Consider the following 20,157-nt stretch of genomic DNA (forward strand, 5'->3'; position numbering starts at 1 on the left):
TCCAAAACTTAAATAAAAGATACAACTAAGGAATACTTTAGCCATCTTTGAGAAAAAAGAAGGTACAAAACTTCTTTTTCAGGTATCAGTTTAAAATGTTTGGCAGTATTATGTTATGGGGGTAAAATTTCCATATTTGATTTTTCATAGGGATGATGAGAGAGTGGAACATGCTGCAGCTGTCACCCTTGGGGGTCAGATTCACAGGTGATGTGATTAGGGCAGTTAGCAGAGCATGGCGACATGTGACAAAGGGTGCTTGAAGAATAAAGTTTCCTGGGAATACTCAGGCTTGTGAACACAAGTGGTATCATGAGAAGATGACTTAGGTCACAAGAAAAGAGAGTTAAATTCGGAATTAGCCGCCTTCAGATGTGCATGTTGACTGGTGTGTTATTTTTCCAGAAACTTGTAGGTTGAAAGATCAGTCTAGAGCAGGACAATTTTGTTTTTAAATACATAAAAAGGAATATAAACACAGCATGACAAACAGGTATGTAAGATGCTACTGGACAAAATGCCTTTCTGCTCTCGTTTATGCTCAGGTCCGCAGAGAACAGAGTTCAGAGAAAATTCTGTCTTCTAGTTCTCAGAAAAATATCTAAGACTTTGGAGTTGTGCAGAACCCACCCCAACTCTACTGATTTTTCAGTTGGAATTTTAATTGCTGTGATAAAATAAAAGTGTAAATGTGGTGTTGCAGATGCTAATTGTTTTAAAAGTCAAGCTGATTTAATTAATTTAGTGGTGTCCATGTCTTAGGTTTTTTAAGCTTCTGCCTCGGAAATTTACATTTGGATCAGGACAGAGTGATTTCTGAATGAAATGGCAGAACGCTAGTCAATACGGATTTCATGGCTAATTTTTCAATTACTAGTGGTATACTTATTAGGTGCTAAAAACATGTATAGGGCATAATAGATATATTTCTCTTAATTGCGCACTTTCTTGGCTTTGCAAATTGAAAGGAAGAGGTGGGAGAAATTACCGAAAACAGGGTGGAGAGAGAAGCTTACTGGCAATGATGGAATAATTTCCCTTTGGTATCTCGTCCCACTAAAAACTCAACATTGCCCCATTATAAATACCAGATCAATGCAACTTATTTCTTGAGTTAGGGCTCTAGTTAGAAGTCTCTTTGGATGAGATGAGTAAAAGATGTATGACCACGTGCTATCTCTCTCTCTCTCCCCAGCCCCCCCTACACACACATACACACACACACACACTCAGTCACAGACATACTCACAGACTTATCTGTAATGGGATTATTTATATCCTTTCAACATAAAACATCAAGATGGAGTTAGCAAATGTTGATGATAGCTGTGCAGCTATTATATACATTGTACACACAATATCAATTGTACATTGAGAGAAAATGAGTTACTGTAACTCCTTGTCTAAACAGCATACCAAGATATAAAACTGCTTAAATCATTTGAAGTTTCCAAATCCACAAAAATCTTACTTTTAAGCTTCAGGAACAGGATATGATAAAGCAGGGTGTGGGTGTGTTTTAATTTATCCAATTTCTCTGGAATGAAACCGTACTGAAATGGATATGAAAATGAGGTATAATCTACATGGTTTGAAAAACTGACTTCTTTTAGAAGAAATAATTCTGAATTTTAGCAAGCTCTAAGGATTCCAGACTGTATGAAGAGACAAAGCCTATGAACTCAGGTTTAGATAATTCGAAGTGGATGAGAACTCCACCTCCCACACTCTGTTAAAACGTGTCCCACAGCTGCTTCCTTATTTATCAGAGGGTAGTTAATAGTTCAGTAAATAGATTATCTTGTTAATTAGATTTCTACTTTTAAGACAAAACAGATGCATAATTTGGTCAAATTATTAGCCCATTTGTACTAACTTTTTTTTTTGCTAATTGTGTAGCACTGACTAGTGCTGTTGGAAGAATAGAGGGTTGTTTCTGTTGGATTCAGTTTTTAATGGGGGGGCCGGCTGAAAAATTCCCTCTCATTTTCCCTTCTAATGTAGTATCAGTTAATTCTCAAGAGGAATCCAGACAAGGTGTTAAAACTAGGCAAAAACATTGTAATACCAGAAAATCTGCTCTGTCAAACCAGAGGCTGCTTTCGTGGTGGGAAAGCAGAAAAAGTAAACAGTAGCAATCTCTCGTGTAACAGAAGATTTAGGTATAATTTGTTTAAATAGTAGCAATAATGATTATTAATTCACCCTTTGAATGTTAACAAAGACCTGGGTTTTGTTAGTTTGTGCTTTCGGTTCATTTTCAAGCTGAAGTTTGTTTTAGGCGAATGCTGCCATCGATGGGAAATGCAATTATCTTTAACTTCCCACTGTCCTACCCCACAAAATGCATTTGATGTTCGGCAATACAAAATAAAATAATTCCCTTCCAGAGCACTGCCTTGCAAACGTTGTGATCACACTGGAGTGAATTTTTGTTGAATTCTTCTCTACTTCCCTGGGAAACAATAAGGAATTCTTTTTGTTCTTTGCCGCAGAAGGTATAACAAATGGATTTCAAAATACCTGCACTCTATCAGCGGTGCTTAGAAGAAAAAGAAAAATCAAAACAAGAAATAAAAATTACAAAATGGTAAAGCCTGACCACTTTATCCACAATTTGTGTCTGACCTCATTGTTGAAAAATTTGGTGACAGATCAAGGTGCTAGTTTTTCTCCCTTTGACGCCGTAACATTAAAACTAGTTTTAGGTATATTTTATCCTGTTTGGTATAAAAGGGACAGAATCCCTAGGGGACCTGACCACAGGGACCCGTTGCTACTCCAAAAGGCGGCTCTGTCCTGGGCCTGCTGTCAGCAGAGGCAGGCTCAAGAGTGGGGTCCAGCTTGTCCCGTCAAGTTTATCGTCCACTCCATCAAAGGGCCTAATGGTCAGCAGAGGGGGCTAAATGTGTCCCCCGTGACCTGACATTAACGGAGCGGACTGGTTTAAGTGTTACTGAGGGTGTCTCAGAATGATTTGGACGCCAATACCCGTTTCCCTCAATAAGCCGTCATTTGGGTCATGACTCAATACAGCTTTTCACTGACATGGCCCAGCCCCGAAGTGCTCCTGGGGGACATGGCCTCACCTCCGAGACCAGCAGACAGCAGGGCTGATCAATGCCCTCTGACAACAAGTGAAACAATCACCTTTCCCTCACCCCTCCACCTCTTGGCACCTCCCACCCCCAGCCCGTCTGACCAGCTTGAAAATGATAAAGATAAATTGTTTTATCTAAACATAGAGTCTGACACTGAGAAAAGACAGGAGGAGTGAGGAGAACCGCCCAGTTTGTCGAGAGTCTTAGATTCCAGCTTTTTGCTTCTCATGTAATTTTGATGGGGGGGAAAAAAAATCAGTCTGTGTATCAAATGTAGAGCTCGACTGATCCAGAAGAAGAAGAAGAAAAAAAAAAAAAAAAAGCCTGGAGTTGTGGAGGATATTTTCTTCTCAGATTTAAGCTGGCCTATAAACATTAGCTTTGTAGGTGTTAAGGAGACACAGGGCATTTTCTGTGTTTGGACTGGGATTTTGACAAAACCATATGCATAGGAAATAAATTTAAATTATAAGGTTCTTTTAAAAGCAATGTATTTTTCAAAAGGAAACCAAAAACATAATACTGATGTGAGAAATCTTTAGAAAAGCCTTGAAATACTTTTAAAAAGAAGATTCCCCGCAGTGTTCTAAAATAACCATTTAAACCAATTTTTTTTCATTCCTATTTACTTGGATTTGAAACAAAACCAAAGAAGACAGAAAAATGTACATATTTTCTTGCTATCATGACTGTTGTTTTCTTCATGACATAAAAAAAAAAATTACAAATCTGTAATAGTGCCCAAGTAAGAATTGTGCTGTACATAAAAAAAAAAATATATATATATATATATATAAATACTTTAAATGTTTTTAAAAAATATTTTGGAATACTTGAAACAAGTGAACTAAAATGTTAAGGAATTATTTCCATTTTTCATATGGGCTTTAATGTAATATTTCTTTGTGAAATATTTTTTAAATCATTTTACTTGTGGCAGAAAAGGAAAAAAAATTCTATTAGAGCTAGACTTATGCACTCATGTAAGAATATGATTACTTCTGAATATTTAAAAGGAAAAAAGTATATCAGAAGAAAATTGCATTTCAGAGTATCACCATTTGAACAGGTTCTAAATGTCCCTTTTGTAATTTCTGAGAAGTAACTAAAATTCCATAAACAATTTTTTAAGACAAATACCTATTTTAATTTTTTGGCTGATGAAATCTGTCTCCACTCATATTTTTTTCATTTGCTTAAGCAAACTGGGAATGTAAATTAGTGGGAAAAGAGTCAGATAGTTTTATCTTTGATACAGACTTATAATTTACTAGTGCTTTTTATCATTTGAAGTCTAATTTGTTTAAATAGCAATTCAGGAGAACATTTTATTTACATAACTATTTATGTAAGTTATCTTCCCTTCTTGGCTTTATTAATCTTTCTTTTCTCTATTCTGTTTACACCTTCTAGTGGAGTAAATATATTGTGTATATAATGTTTCAGTGTGTTATTTCAAAATAGTTTACACTATTAGTTGCTTAAAGGTGATGTTTAGAAAATGTACATATTTATGTGGGTTATTCATAACAAAAAATTGTATACTAGTTTTAACAACAGATTGTCTTCCTTTGGAGAAGCACAAATATTTATTATATAATTGCACTTAAAAAAAGAAAAAGGCTAAACACCCAAAGTGTCAAAAGTCAAGCTTAACAAATTTAAAAGCAATGAAATGAAAACCCAGTTAAGCACAAAAGATCTTTTCTGAATTTAGTGAAAAGCTGTTGCAAGAACTAAAGACGAGATCTGTGCCTCTAGTATTCGTTTATTAGGTCCAATGCTCGTCTTCAAAGGAATATCACAGCCGTGTGGCATTTAAGGATTTAGAGGAATTCTGAGAATTTGAGTGTTTTTTGCCAAAATGGATTCCGTGTGCACTTTAGCCATGAAAACTGATTTAGGACCTTTTACTCACTCTTTGTCCTCCAGCTATGTTTGTACAGTTAGATAACTACAAAAGTATCAGTCGGCAAAGGCAGAAAAATCAAGGAGGGATGGACCTAAACAAAAATTTACATCTTAGCCAAAGAAAAATCAGACTCCTCTGTTTACCGCAAGGAGCGGGCAGGTGTGGTTACAGGGTTGGCCACCAAAATAAGAGGCTGCAAGTTTTCAGAGGCTAAAGTAGCATTTGGGTATATATTTGCTCAAAGCATATAAAGCTGTTCGTAAATGATTTTAAAGTAACACTATCTGTGTTTAGAAATTCCAAAGTAATCAGGAAAATCAGATTTTTATTGCACTTTAGAAATAGTAGTAGCTGCAAGAATATGGTGTGGCATGATCACAAATGCCCGAGGGAAGCGCAGAGCCAGGAGCCAGTACATGCCACCAGGGCAGACTTGGTTAGTATCCATCTGTGACAAGTCCCTTTCTTGATTCAGGTTTAAATAGGGCAGTTTAGAGCTAGCTTTCAGATTAAAAGAGCACAAAGTCAACCTTGTATTATGAAAATCAAACCCTATTCTCTATCAAGGTCGTCAGCAAGAGCTATTTCTTCCCTTTCTCACCCACTCTCTGCTCCCACCTTCTGTCCCTGGCTAAAACCGGGTTCTAGGGTTAGGAAGGAAAGTGACAGGAATCTTAAGAGACCTCATTTTGGAATGAGGGCTTCTTGTCCCTGGAACTAAAGGAATAAAGCCAAAGAAAGGAATATTTCGGGAGAGGGGCTGAGGGGAAGAAAGTCTGAACTTTGAATAAAAGGAATGAAGTAGGATTTAATTTAAACCAGGGCATTACTTCCTTTTTATTAGCTTTGATTGTACATAAGACATTGCATAGTTTTTTTTTTTTCTTTTTTCCTTTCATTCTTTCTATTTTTAATTTAAAGCCAATTTGGTAACATAGGACTTGTTCTGTAAATATAAAAATAGAATAGTACAATAGCCCACGTACAGGAGGGGAGGAAATCGGGGCATGTACCCTCGCTATGAAGATCACTGAATTTTTTACACAAAGAACAAATCTCTCTATCCAACATTGTCATTAGGACAGAAAGATTTTTTTTCCTTTTTCTTTTTTTTTTTTTATCATTTCAATATAAGAAAAGGACCCCTCTCAAGATGAGGTTTCTGCTTTTGCAGTGTTGGATATGTTATTATATAAAATGTGGTTATATTCTCTGCCTCTTACATTAACAATGGGGGCAGGGGTAGGGGGTGGGTCCGAGGGGCCTGAAATGACAGAATGAGGGACACACAATAGGATGGCCGTGACTCTGAACAAATAAATAAAACATGTGAATCACAGTCTCTGCTCTACCTCCCTCCCCCCTCCCCCCCCCAACTGTGATTAAATTTGCTGTGGTCATTTCCCAAATGTCTGCCTGATAAAAAAAAAAAAAAAAAAAAAAAGGAAGGAGAAGCAGCAGCAGCAGCAGCACCCGGACCCTCTTCTCACACTGTGATGCGACTTCAAGTGAGGGCCCTTCCTGGAGCTGGCGATCTCTACTCCTGCCATTCAATCCTACTAGCACAGACCTGCATGCCGCTTTCATTAGCGAAAATGCTCCACATCTGATTGCTGTCCTCCCCCAGACCCCTACATAGAGAAAAGAAAAAAAAAACAAAAACAAAACCCAAAAACCTACCAACCCTATAACACCAACCCTGCCCTCCTAATAAACGACTTCCCAAACTACCCCCAGCATCACACTGAAACCCTAGGCGCCTGGGGCTTGGTAATGGGATTTCTCGTACCCCTTCCTACAACCACCAACGCAGCTTCCCAGCAACCTATTGAGTGCACAGGGGGAGAAAAAGAATACATTTTAATAAATCGAGGGGAAAAATGATTTGGGTCCTGTAGCCCTGTTCTTTAGTAATAGAAAAAGGTGAGGTTGTTGGGGGGAGAGGGAGGGGGAATTTAATATTGCGAGAGATAATAGCAACTATGTTAATATCCGGAATTTTCAATGTACCATAAGTACATTTTGTTTTTCCTTTTAGCATGATTTATAATTAAAGATTTTAATCTGGCTTCACATTGAGTTAATAAGCCCTTTGATTGATTAGGATTCATAAAATTGCCATTTCCCACTGATGCTTTGTGTTTCTGGGGATGTTCTTTTGAAAAGCTGGGTTAAGGTGAATAGGAAGCAGCCATTGTTTAGGCTGAGCTGTGCCAATTCTGGGAACTCGGAACTGCTTTATTCAGAGTTTGTCCCCTGCAATATCTTGTTGTTCGGCCAAATTAATGCAGATAGGATCTGCTGGGCTACAGTGTAGCCATTTTGGGGGGGGGACTTTTTTTTATTATTATTTCAGCAGATGTTCCAGGCAATTTCTGCCTCTGTTTCCTGACCTGTTCTTTGGCTTAAAAAAATAAATAAAATGAAAGCCATGATGAAAGAGCATCAAATTGATAAACAGAATGTTACAAACTGTTTCAAAGATAAAGGAGAGAAAGGTACCAACCAAATACATATGAATGCAACAAACCCAAGGAAACTGGGCTCTGCTTTTTCTCTTAAAAATTCAACTTCAGAGGCTGTGCAACCAATAAATTATCCTTTTGCATTAATGGCCAATACTGCAATATGTGGGAAGTGTCCTCCCTCAGCTAAAGGGATGTCTTAGAAATGTAAACACAAATGAATAAATAGAAGAGAGACGCCGAGGGAGGGAGGCAGTGAGGCGGTGTGCTAATGCTGTTTTATCAAGTTAAATAATAGATCCTGCCACCCCTCCCTCCAAAACCAAACCAGAATGAAGAGCAAAATCACTAAACAATAAGTTCTTTGAAGAGAAAAAGGAGAGGAAGGAAGGAAGGAAGGAAGAGAAAGAAAGAAGAAAGAAAGAAAGAGAAAGAAAGGAAGAAAGAAAGAAAAGAAAGAAAAAATGTGAAAAAGAGCCAGTGATTTGAAATGTCCTGTCAGAGGACCCCTTTTCTTCTCTTCATTGTACTCTGCATGTCTATACGGGAGTGTGTACAAGAGAATTCTTTTCTCCCCCTTATTTTGAGCAGGGGAAAAAAAAGTGATTCTCTTCAGCTTCCGAAGGGCCTCACCGTGGGGACTGAACCAGAGCAAATTCTCTTTGTGTTTCTTGCTCTGAAGGGACCTGCTATTGTTGATCGCGGGGCCTCTTGTAAGACCCAGCAGAGCTGTGGACTGTGGGCAAAGCTTCTTCAGGTAACACTCAACTTGTTTGGGAATCGATACTACCTCTCCTCCCCTGTCATCCACCCCAATTTACTTGGTACAACTAGCATTTTCCCCTCCGTTTATCATCATCGAGATGTTCTCCAAATGCAAACATTTTTTAGAGCTTAGTGAGGAAAACCGGCAGCCACGTCCAGGACACGTCCAGCCCGGAGAAAGCGCCCAGACAGCCGAACCCCAGGTGGGCTGGGAGGTGAGGCTGGGCTAGCTGCTCTCCCACACCTTTACCTGGGGCTCTGCCTGGCTTTTGTTCCCAACGTGCAAAGCCCATCTCGGTGCCTGTATTGCCGAAGACTCATCCCAGGCAGCATCTTCAGCCCTTTTCTCACTCAGTCCTCACCACACAGCCTCATCGACCCCCTCCCCGGCCCTCCCCCGCAACCGAGGTTTCTGTTTTTGCCATAAAATAGCAAACACCAGCACAAAGTAGACAGTGGCCAAATCCTCGGAGGCAAGTGGGTTTGGGTTTGCAAACAGACAGCGATGTCGCTACCTACCCCAGGAGTCCTTGCTTTGCCATCACTGACCTCATGAATCCCGGACCAGCGGGCCTGATTGGTGGGCTTTTAAACGTGACTGATGAAGAAAATTTACTCTGGGAGGCGGGGAGGTCCCCCTCCCTACAACCAAATAGAATGTGCCCTGATGCATTATATCTTTTACAAGAAAAAAAAGAAAAAGAAAACAAAGCTCGACACACATTTGTGGCAATGCAGAAATAAATTTAAAACAAACTCCCCCCCTTTGTTTTTTCTTTCCTGGGTCCTAGGCAATGACAGCAGAGAACGAATCATTCCCGGTGCAGTGTCTTACATCAGTTAAAGGGACCTTTGAATGAATGTCAGCTCCTTTCTACCTTAGTGCCAGTCGATCGATGCTTCATTAGGGCCGAATTGTCTTTTGCCCGTGCAACCTTGAAAACAGTCCCTTTAATTACCTGTGAGGAAGTCGGGGACCCTCCTTTCCCCTGTATGTCCCTCTCTCCCCCTTCCCTCTTCTCTCTGGTTCTTCTCTCTCTCTCTCTCTCTCTCTCTCTCCCCCCCTCCCCCTCTCCTTCTCCCCCCCCTTTTCAGGGAAGTGGGGTGGCTAGATGGAGGTCACTCACATTTTTATTCACAGTCAATCACTCCTTGATAGAGAAGCTGGGAGGAGAAGAGAAAGGTGGGGGCAGGGGGAAAAAAAAGAAATATCAGACCCCAAGGTGAGAGGGCAGGGTTCAAGTCCAGACTACAGATCTATTGAAGAGGTTTCAGCCAGGCAGGCCTCCACTTGACTTTCTCATCAGCCAGCTTTATGGATTCTCAGCTGCTCCCTTTACACCACAGCTCCGTGCATCTCCCCGCTGCTAATTACCAGGGGTTTCTCAAGAATGCAGAGCTGGGCCCTGCCAAGGACCCCAAAGGATTTTGGACGGGCTTCATCCAGGTCACAAAGAAAAGAGGGAACCTGTTGGCTAAATATTTTACAGAAATTGGGAAATACAGGAAATAACAAGGAACAGCGCAGCTCGATTTAATCCCTCCCATCGAAACTGAAGGCGTTCCAAATAACTGTAGTCCTGCAAGCCGAGCACTGGAAGAAACTGCATAAATAATCATATTTGTTATGCACTATTAAAAATTCAGAAAGATTTTAAATTCAAGTGATAATCTGGTCATCCTGAGGGATAGGCTTGTATTTAATAGCCAGGTATTGTTACCTATTCAATTATGATGGGAAATATTCTAATGAAGTCATGAACCTCAGCAGAGGACTGTTAATCACCTGTGCTCTGCTAGCGCCATGTTGAAAAACATACCTGCCCAAGCTGAGCTTCCTCCTAATGTGATGTCAGTATCACATCTGGAACCTTCTCCCCTCAGAGATCCCTGGGCACCTGGAAATACATGGCTGGAAACTACGAAGCCCAGCTGATCTTCCCAGTGGCTGTATTTCTATCCAAGCAACGAGTCAGGGATCAAGGATGCATTTCCCCCCAAATTTACACAAAAGGGTGAAAATTACATTGCACTACCCCCTTCTCACTGTGCCGCCATCTCCACAGGCACACACACGAACTCTGCAGGGTTGGGGTCCCAGAGAAAATATGGGACGACAGTTAATTTGAACTTCAGATAATGAATAATTTTTTATATAAGTATGTCTCAAATATTATACCAAAAATTTACTCATTGTTTACCTGAAATTCAAATTTAACAGGGCACCTTTGGTTTTTTTAACTTGCTAAGTCTGGCAGTCAAGATTCCTCTTAAACCCAGGTATTTTCTGCAAACAAGTGAGGATAGCAATGACTTCCAGTCGCTTAGAAAATACGTAATTATAAAAGGATGTATTTGAATATTTTGGAGTCTAGCTTATGACACAGAAATGTGAAGTGTTATACTGTGTGCAGGTGCCCCACTCTGTCAAAAGCCATCTCATGCAGTCTCAACATACAAACTCCACCGATTGAAGAGGTGACCATAGGCCTGTGTATGCCCGTTCAGCTCAGTTGTATAAAAATGAGGACTCTGGATAAAAATTGCCAACCCCCTTGTACACAGGCTGGGGCCACGCAGTCATCATCACCTGGCAGGCCTTGTGTCGTAGCCCAGTCCTGCCCAGGCTGCATCAGAGGTGTGCGGCCACACCCCACACAGGCCTGGACCTTGTGGTCCAGCAGTGAACACTGAGCCTTCACATGCATTCGATCTGGTCCCTGGAAAGTGTGCAGGGAGGAGGTGGGGAATGTATCCTGCGTCCATGCTCAGTCCTTGATCTCACTCGGGAGCCTGTGATGTCACCACATTAAGTTAAAATAACCAGCCAACAGGACAACAGGGGCCCAGGGCTGGGAGGGAGGCAGAGTGAGTCAGGGGAAATACACTTTTGTATCTTCATTGCCATTCATGCTCAGGGAGAGTGTCCCATGTGAGGAGAAGGGGTTGGCCCAGGCCTCAGTTTCAGCATACAGGGTCCTCACACTTGCTCTCAGCTGGGAGGTCAGCGGGTATTTTCCTAGCCTTAATTTAGTCTGCCAAGTAAACGGAAGAGTTTAATTTCTATTTATGTATTTCTGTCTGCATGTTTTCAATACTTTGTGCCAGGTGGGGGACATGTCAAATCTTACATAAGTTTGCTGGGCCCAATATAAATATTCAAAAGATGAGAACATGTTTCAGGACGCAGACGGGTGGATAGAGTGAAGGTCAGGCTGACCTGATGCTTTTGGATAACTCCTGCCTTGTGGGCAGGGGCCAGTGCTGTGATTTTTGGGAGGAGCAGAGGAAATGTGGTCTTTGAGATGACTGCCAATGCCTATTCCGAAAGAGCATCTCTCTCATTTGCCTGGATTCAAAATTCCCTACATGTATGAGGCATAAGCAAAGCAGTGCATGCCCACGCCTTCGTGTGTGCACAGGCTCAGCCCGGCTCACACGGGCGTCTGCAGCGACCTCAGACAGTGAGCGTGGTGCTGGCGTCTTCACGCAGCTGATTCTGGAAACCCTCCAATATGGTGCTCCTGGTCTGGGTTGCAGTCAAGGCATATGTTTATCAACAATCACAGTATTTGATCTAGAAAACAGTGAAAGTGATGGTTGATAGGATGATCCTCAGATTGCTCTTGTTTCTGAAGTGGGAAGAGAGAGCACGTGGTTCACAGATATTTAGAAAAGAAAAGGGAAGGGGTATGTATGTGACTTCTTTTGGGAGTCAGGGAATGGAATTTTCTCCAGAGGAGAAAATAGCTATTCTTCTTTTACCCCTTTAACCAATGGTGAAATGATAAGGTAGGAAGTTAAGGTAGGAAGTTAAGAGGCTAAGACTATCCTCGTAGAAAATGTGGGGGAAACAAAAAGGTAGGGTTGCGATCTTTGGGCTCTTGAAACAAAAAGGGCTAATCTCCTTTATGGGATTTCTTCTTATGAGAGAAAACATGGTTTCCCTGAAAGTAGATTAAAAAAGAGACCTCAACTATTAAAAAAACAACCAAAAAAAAAAGAGTTCCACCTGCAAAGTATTTTTTTTTTTCTATTTCATTTGTACTCCTCTAGGAGTCCAATTAGCCCAAATGGCTGTGGAAGCAGTTATTCCCGAGGGCCATTGAAGCCGTTGTCCTCTTGGGCCCATAACGTGCGAAAGCCAGTAGTCGTGTCACACCAAAGAAAAACGCATTTTCTTTAAATACAATGTGTCTGCCTTACAGACTATGGCAATGAGCTCCAAAAAACTCACCCTAATGTAAGTCTGTAGCTTGTAGCTGCCTAGGCAGAGCTGATTAACATCTGTAATATTCAGAATACAGACTTCTGCTCTCATAGCGTGGACATCCCTTGCGTAGTCTGTGAGTTCCTACTTCTATTCATACATGTGAGTGTGCAGAGAAAAACAGTGTCTGTATATGCCGGGCATCAAAAAGCAGTTTCTTTCCGCAGTGAGTTTAATATATTCAGTAACCTTCTGTTTATTTGGGTATTATTTGCTGAAAACACATGGAAAGCTTTGGCCTAAGAGTGTAGGAAAACCCAGACCAAGTGTTGATCCCAAGCTCTCCTCTTCTCACACAGATGCCTGGACCCACGTGGGCAGACGGCAGAAGAACTGTCTCTCTTTACTGCACAGCATCAAATAAGGTCAGTAATGCTGCTTGTGTTCCGTCTTCTTTTACTGTCCATGTTATCGAGGAAACCTATAAAAGTTCCCTCTTTTGATATCTTGACCCATGGTGCTGCTCGCATGCTGCTTTGTGGTTTAGAGATTTAAAGAAACAGAGAGGGAAAAAGAGTGAGAGAGAGAGTTTGCCTTAGGTGATAAACAGCAGTGCAAGGCCAGAGCCCTTATTTAAAAAAACAAGAAGAAGAAGGAAAAGAAAAAAGAAGAAGAGAAGCAGCCGTAGCAACAAGAGAGTTTGGAAATGATCGGGGATGTGGGGGGCTTGCAGGAAGAGGTGAGGGCACGTAAGGGAGGACGCAAAATCAGCTTCACCCAATAACAGCACAGAATAGAATTCCAGGCATTCACAGACCCATTTGCACCCTAGCTTGAATGCAGAGAGAGGTGTATGACATACCTGTCTACAGGGCCACCCAGTCATGGAAGAAACACTTGGAAACCCACGGGTACACTTATTCAACTCTCTCAGTTTTCAAAGACAAAAAAAAAAAAAACCTTGTCTGATAACATAGGTTATTGGCATCTTTTTTCAGTGGGAAATTGAAATTAGATGTGGTCACACCCCCTCCCCCTCCACACACACACACACACACACACACACACACACACACACACACACACACACAGAGAGAGTCTTCCTTGTTAGATCGTACCTTCTTGGGCAGACCTCATTGCCTATGCCTCTGCCTCACCTGTTACCAGTGGTGTTTCTTCGAGTGAGATGTCTCTGTGACTTTGGACTCAAAGGATGTCATTACATTGGTTCATTGAAGTAACCACTGTGCGCTGTGTGAGGCTCACAGTGCATGTCTATCCAGGTTAGCCCAGTTACTGAAAACATGGTGGAGGGAGGTGCTGCTGTTGCTGCGAGTTTGTTCACTGACTAGGAAGGGCAGACCTACCTGTTCATTTTTCTCCAACTGCTCCCATGTGGGATGTCAGGATAGCCAACACGGTGATTCTAAATTTCTAAATTGTCAGGTCTCTGCTGTGGTAGCAGATGGACATGTGCCAGGAGTGAGGAATTAGGGGCTGTGTGCGGAGCAGGACCACTTATGTAGGAGATGGTGACACTGTGTGTTTCGTCTTCTGTCTGGACTTCTCCTCTGATCCTTGATTTGATGGGAAGTGGGATTGTTTCCTTGGGAAGGAGAGAATATTTATATGACTTTTTCAGAGAGATGTGATTTTAGAAATAAATACTGCGGTTTGGTTTCTGGAATGCAGCCCATACGCATTTCTTGTTGGTATACCTTCAGAGCTGGGGTTTGGATTTCATGCTCAAGTGCAGGGTGACTTGCTACTTTTTTGTGGACCTTTTGTTAAATTTTATTACAATACTCCTTAGTGAATTTTTTTCCCAAACCTTTTACAACGAAGGAAACAGAAGAGGGCACAAGATGAAACGCTGAAAGCAGTGGCATGAATGCTTTCCCATTTTTTATTTTGGTCTGGGTAGTGAAAAAATAAAAACTAGAACAGTGATACAACAGTGATTGACATGACACATACATATGCCGGGTGGTAATGCACTGCTCGTGTTCAACCCTCGGAATGCTCGCATGTGATCACTTGGCTCCTCCACCTCTTTTATTCTCACAGTTTACTTGGTCAAAAACAAAGAATGTAGAAATGACTAGTCATCATTCCAGACAACTTGTAAAGCAGTGAGCCTCATATGTGAAGGATGAAGGCAGGGAGAGAAGTTAAAGTGTGGCCTTTCAGGACCGCATCAGCAAGTCCCACATTCTTCCTTTGTACAGATTGAATATACGGTTGACTCTTGAACAACATGGGGGTTCTGGCTCCAATGCCCAAACAGTAAAACATCGCATAACTCTACAGTAGGACCCCCATATCTGCAGGGCCTCCATATCCACGGTTCTGTGTTCGCAGGTTCAACTAACCGCAAAAAATCCACATAGAAGTGGATGCTCACAGTTCAAACGCCTGTTGTCCAAGGATCAACTGTACTACTTGTGGCTTGAAAGTACATAAGATTTCACTAAAGCCAGCTTTGGTCCCTTCACCACATGTCAGTTTTTTTCTGGTAATGTGTAAGAGAAGGCTGATTTATACGCCACCATTATTGCATGCGTTTCCTGAAGGGTCTTGAGCTGCTCCAGTGTGGAGAGGGGCTTGGACTGGTTGGTCTCAGACGTTGCTTTCCCATTCAGCATGATGGTAGCCTCTGTGTTTGCAGGTCTCAGAGGAACCCCTGTTAATCATTAAGGAGTGATTTTAGAGCTGGAATCAAAACACAAGGAAACACCCACTAGCTTTCTTATCTTAGGGATGAAAGTAATATCAGTGATGCTGAACTTTGAGCCATGAGCAGCTGAAGTTTGGAAGACAAATATCAGCTGCAACATCACGTCTACTCAGGCCTTGGGAACTCCGTGATGAGTGAGTAAATTCAATTGGTCGTAACTGAGTCAGGTCCCTTATTCACCCAGCATGTGATGAGATAGATAACTTACTGCTGGTATCTTTTGGATGCTCAGGTCAGATAAAAACTAAGGCAAATTAACATGAACTTGAAAGGTGGGACTGGTGGATGGATGCTCACCACGTGAGTTTCTTTCCTTTTTTAAAATAAAGAATGTCATTGAATTAACCTATGCAAATACATCTTCCCAAATAATAAAACACAGATTCCCTTAGTTAAATGTGCGCCTACCATGCATTGCTTTCATTTTAATCACAGGAGATCAGTTCCTCAAGTCCTTGAGCCTTGAAATGTCGTCCTCAGACAAATCCAGAGTCTTGTGGGCAATGCAGAAGTGTCTAGAAAAAAGTCACATGACTGGGCATATACCCAGGGAAAACCATAATTTGAAAAGACACATGCGGGGCTTCGGAGGTCAGATCCCAGGGAGAGGACTGGGGTTAGCTGCGTGAACACAGCCTGCAGGGGCTACTGTGCCACAGCTAGCTGGGAGGGAGTCCGGGAAAAAGTCTGAAACTGCCTAAGAGGCAAGAGACCATTCTTTCAGGGTGCGCAAGGAGAGGGAATTCAGAGAACCACCTAAATGAGCTTCAGAGATGGGCACGAGCCGTGACTATCAGTGCGGACACCAGAGACGGGCATGAAACGCTAAGGCTGCCGCTGCAGCCAGCAAGAAGCCTGTGTGCGAGCACAGGTCACTATCCACACCTCCCCTCCTGAGAGCCTGTGCAGCCCTCCACTGCCAGGGTCCCGTGATCCAGGGACAACTTCCCCGGGAGAATACACGGTGCGCCTCAGGCTGGTGCAACATCACGCCAACTTCTGCTGCCACAGGCTCGCCCTGCATTCCGTACCCCTCTCTCCCCCCGGCCTGAGTGAACTGGAGCCCCCTAATCAGCTGCTACTTTAACCCCGTCCTGTCTGAGCGAAGAACAGACGCCCTCAGGCGACCTACACACAAAGGCGGGTCCAAATCCAAAGCTGAACCCCAGGAGCTGTGCGCACAAAGAAGACAAAGGGAAATTTCTCTGAGGAGCAACGGATTAAATCTCCACAATCAATTTGATGTACCCTGCACCTGCGGAATACCTGAATAGACAACAAATCATCCCAAAATTGAGGTGGTAGACTTTGGGAGCAGCTGTAGACTTGCGGTTTGCTTTCTGCATCTAATTTGTTTCTGGTTTTATGTTTATCTTAGTTTAGTATTTAGAGTCTATTATCATTGGTAGATTTGTTTATTGATACGGTTGCTCTCTTCCTTTATATATATATATATTTTTTTTCTTTTCCTTTTTCTCCTTATGTGAGTGTGTATGTGTATGCTTCTTTGTGTGATTTAGTCTGTATAGCTTTGCTTTTACCATTTGTCCTAGGGTTCTGTCTGTCCGTTTGTTTTTTTTTAGTATAGTTTTTAGCGCTTGTTGTCATTGGTAGATTTGTTAATTGGTTTCGTTGCTCTCTCCTTTCTTTCTTTTTCCTTTCTTTATTACTTTCTTATTTTTAATTTTTAAATTTAATTATTTTATTTTATTTTTTCTTTCTTTACTATTTCTCCCTTTTCTTCTGAGCCATGTGGCTGACAGGGTCTTAGTGCCCTGGCCAGGTGTCAGACCTGAGCCTCTTAGATGGGAGAGCCGAGTTCAGGACATTGGACCACCAGTGACCTCCTGGCCCCACATAATATCAGACGGCAAAAGCTCTCCCAGAGATCTTCGTTTCAATGCTAAGACCAAGCTCCACTCAAAGACCAGCAAGCTCCAGTGCTGGATACCCCATACCAAACAACTAGCAAGACAGGAACACAACCCCACCCATTAACAGAGAGGCTGCCTAAAATCATAATAAGGTCACAGACACCCCAAAACACACCACTGGACATGGTCCTGCCCACCAGAAAGACAAGATCCAGTCTCATCCACCAGAACACAGCCACCAGTCCCCTCCACCAGGAAGCCTACACAACCCACTGAACCAACCTTACCCACTGGGGGCAGACACCAAAAACAATGGGAACTACGAACCTGCAGTCAAAAGGGAGACCCCAAACACAGTAAGTTAAGCGAAGTGAGAAGACAGAGAAACACACAGCAGATGAAAGAGCAAGGTAAAAACCCACCAGAACAAACAAATGAAGAGGAAATAGGCAGTCTACCTGAAAAAGAATTCAGAGTAATGATAGTAAAGATGATCCAAAATCTTGGAAATAGAATGGAGAAAATACAAGAAATGTTTAACAAGGGCCTAGAAGAACTAAAAAGCAAACAAACAATGATGAACAACACAATAAATGAAATTAAAATTCTCTGGAAGGAATCAATAGCAGATTAACTGAGGCAGAAGAATGGATAAGTGACCTGGAAGATAAAATAGTGGAAATAACTACTGCAGAGCAGAATAAAGAAAAAAGAATGAAGAGAATTGAGGACAGTCTCAGAGACCTCTGGGGCAACATTAAATGCACCAACATTCAAATTTAGGGGTCCCAGAGGAAGAAGAGAAAAAGAAATGTACTGAGAAAATTCTTGAAGAGATCATAGTTGAAAACTTCCCTAATATGGGAAAGGAAATAGTCAATCAAGTCCAGGAAGCGCAGAGAGTCCCATACAGGATAAATCCAAGGAGAAACATGCCAAGACACATATTAATCAAACTATCAAAAATTAAATACAAAGAAAAAAATATGAAAAGCAGTAAGGGAAAAGCAACAAATAACATACAAGGGAATCCCCATAAGATTAACAGCTGATTTCTCAGCAGAAACCCTGCAAGCCAGAAGGGAGTGGCAGGACATATTTAAAGTGATGGAAGGGAAAAACCTACAGCCAAGATTTTCAACCCAGCAAGGATCTCATTCAGATTTGATGGAGAAATTAAAACCTTTACAGACAAGCAAAAGCTAAGAGAATTCACCACCACCAAACCAGCTTTACAACAAATGCTAAAGGAACTTCTCTAGACAGGAAACACAAGAGAAGGAAAAGCCCTACAATAACAAACCCAAAACAATGTAAAAAAGGTAATAGGAACATACATATTGATAATTACCTAAAATGTAAATGGATTAAATGCTCCAACCAAAGGACATAGATTGGCTGAAAGGATACAAAAACAAGACCCATATATATGGTGCCTACAGGAGACCCACTTTAGACCTAGGGACACATACAGACTGAATGTGAGGGGATGGAAAAAGATATTCCATGCAATTGGAAATCAAAAGAAAGTTGGAGTAGCAATTCTCATATCAGACAAAATAGACTTTAAAATTAAGACTATTACAAGAGACAAATAGGGACACTACATAATGATCAAGGGATCAATCCAAGAAGAAGATATAACAATTGTAAATATTTATGCACCCAATATAGGAGCACCTCCATACTTAAGGCAAATGCTAACAGCCATAAAAGGGGAAATTGACAGTAACACAATCATAGTAGACCACTTTCACCAATGGACAGATCATTGAAAATGAAAATAAATAAGGAAACACAAGCTTTAAATGCTACATTGAACAAGATGGACTTAATTGATGTTTATAGGACATTCCACCTGAAAACAACAGAATGCACTTTCTTTTCAAGTGCTCATGGAACATTCTCCAGGATAGATCATATCTTGGGTCACAAATCAAGCCTTGGAAAATTTAAGAAAATTGAAATTGTATGAAGGATCTTTTCAGACCACAACACTATGAGACTAGATACCAATTACAGGAAAAAATCTGTAAAAAATAACAAGACAAGATTGCCCACTTTCACCACTGTTATTCAACGTAGTTTTGGAAGTCTTAACCACAGCAATCAGAGAAGAAAAAGAAATAAAAGGAATGCAAATTGGAAAAGAAGAAGTAAAACTGTCACTGTTTGCAGATGACATGATACTGTACATAGAGAATCCCAAAGATGCTACCAGAAAACTACTAGAGCTAATCAATGATTTTGGTAAAGTAGCAGGATACAAAATTAATGCACAGAAATCTCTTGCATTCCTATACACTAATGATGAAAAATCTGAAAGAGAAATTAAGGACACACTCCCATTTACCATTGCAAGAAAAAGAACAAAATACCTAGGAATAAATCTATCTAAGGAGACAAAAGACCTGTATGCAGAAAACTATAAGACACTGATCAAAGAAATTAAAGATGATACAAACAGATGGAGACATATACCATGTTCTTGCATTGGAAGAATCAACATTGTGAAAATGACTATACTACCCAAAGCAATCTACAGATTCAGTGCAATCCCTCTCAAACTACCAATGGCATTTTTCACAGAACTAGAACAAAAAATTTCACAATTTGTATGGAAACACAAAAGACCCTGACTAGCCAAAGCAATCTTGAGAAAGAAAAACAGAGCTGGAGGAATCAGGCTCCCTGACTTCAGACTGTACTACAAAGCTACAGTAATCAAGACAGTATGGTACTGTCACAAAAACAGAAATATAAATCGGTGGAACAGGATAGGAAGCCTAGAGATAAATCCACAAACATATGGTCACCTTATCTTTGCTAATGGAGGCAAGAATATACGATGGAGAAAAGACAGCCTCTTCAATAAGTGCTGCTGGGAAAACTGGATAGCTACATGTAAAAGAATGAGCTTAGAACCCTCCCTAACACCATACACAAAAATAAACTCAGAATGGATTAAAGACCTAAATGTAAGGCCAGAAACTATCAAACTCTTACAGGAAAACATAGGCAGAACACTCTATGACATAAATCACAGCAAGATCTTTTTTGACCCACCTCCTAGACTGGAAATGAAAACAAAAA

At 41.2% G+C, this 20,157-nt stretch overlaps 1 long non-coding RNA gene across 1 annotated transcript in view; it reads left to right on the forward strand.

The window, feature by feature from the left end:
- Positions 1 to 20,157, forward strand: part of LOC137215117 (uncharacterized) — a 1,036,631-nt gene that overhangs the window by 666,989 nt on the left and 349,485 nt on the right. Inside the window, exon 6 of the long non-coding RNA XR_010939165.1 lies at positions 12,813 to 12,878. This is a non-coding gene — a long non-coding RNA (uncharacterized lncRNA). The remainder of the gene's footprint in view (positions 1 to 12,812; positions 12,879 to 20,157) is intronic.

This window comes from Pseudorca crassidens, chromosome 20, assembly GCF_039906515.1.
Source record: "Pseudorca crassidens isolate mPseCra1 chromosome 20, mPseCra1.hap1, whole genome shotgun sequence".
Lineage (NCBI taxonomy): Eukaryota > Metazoa > Chordata > Mammalia > Artiodactyla > Delphinidae > Pseudorca > Pseudorca crassidens.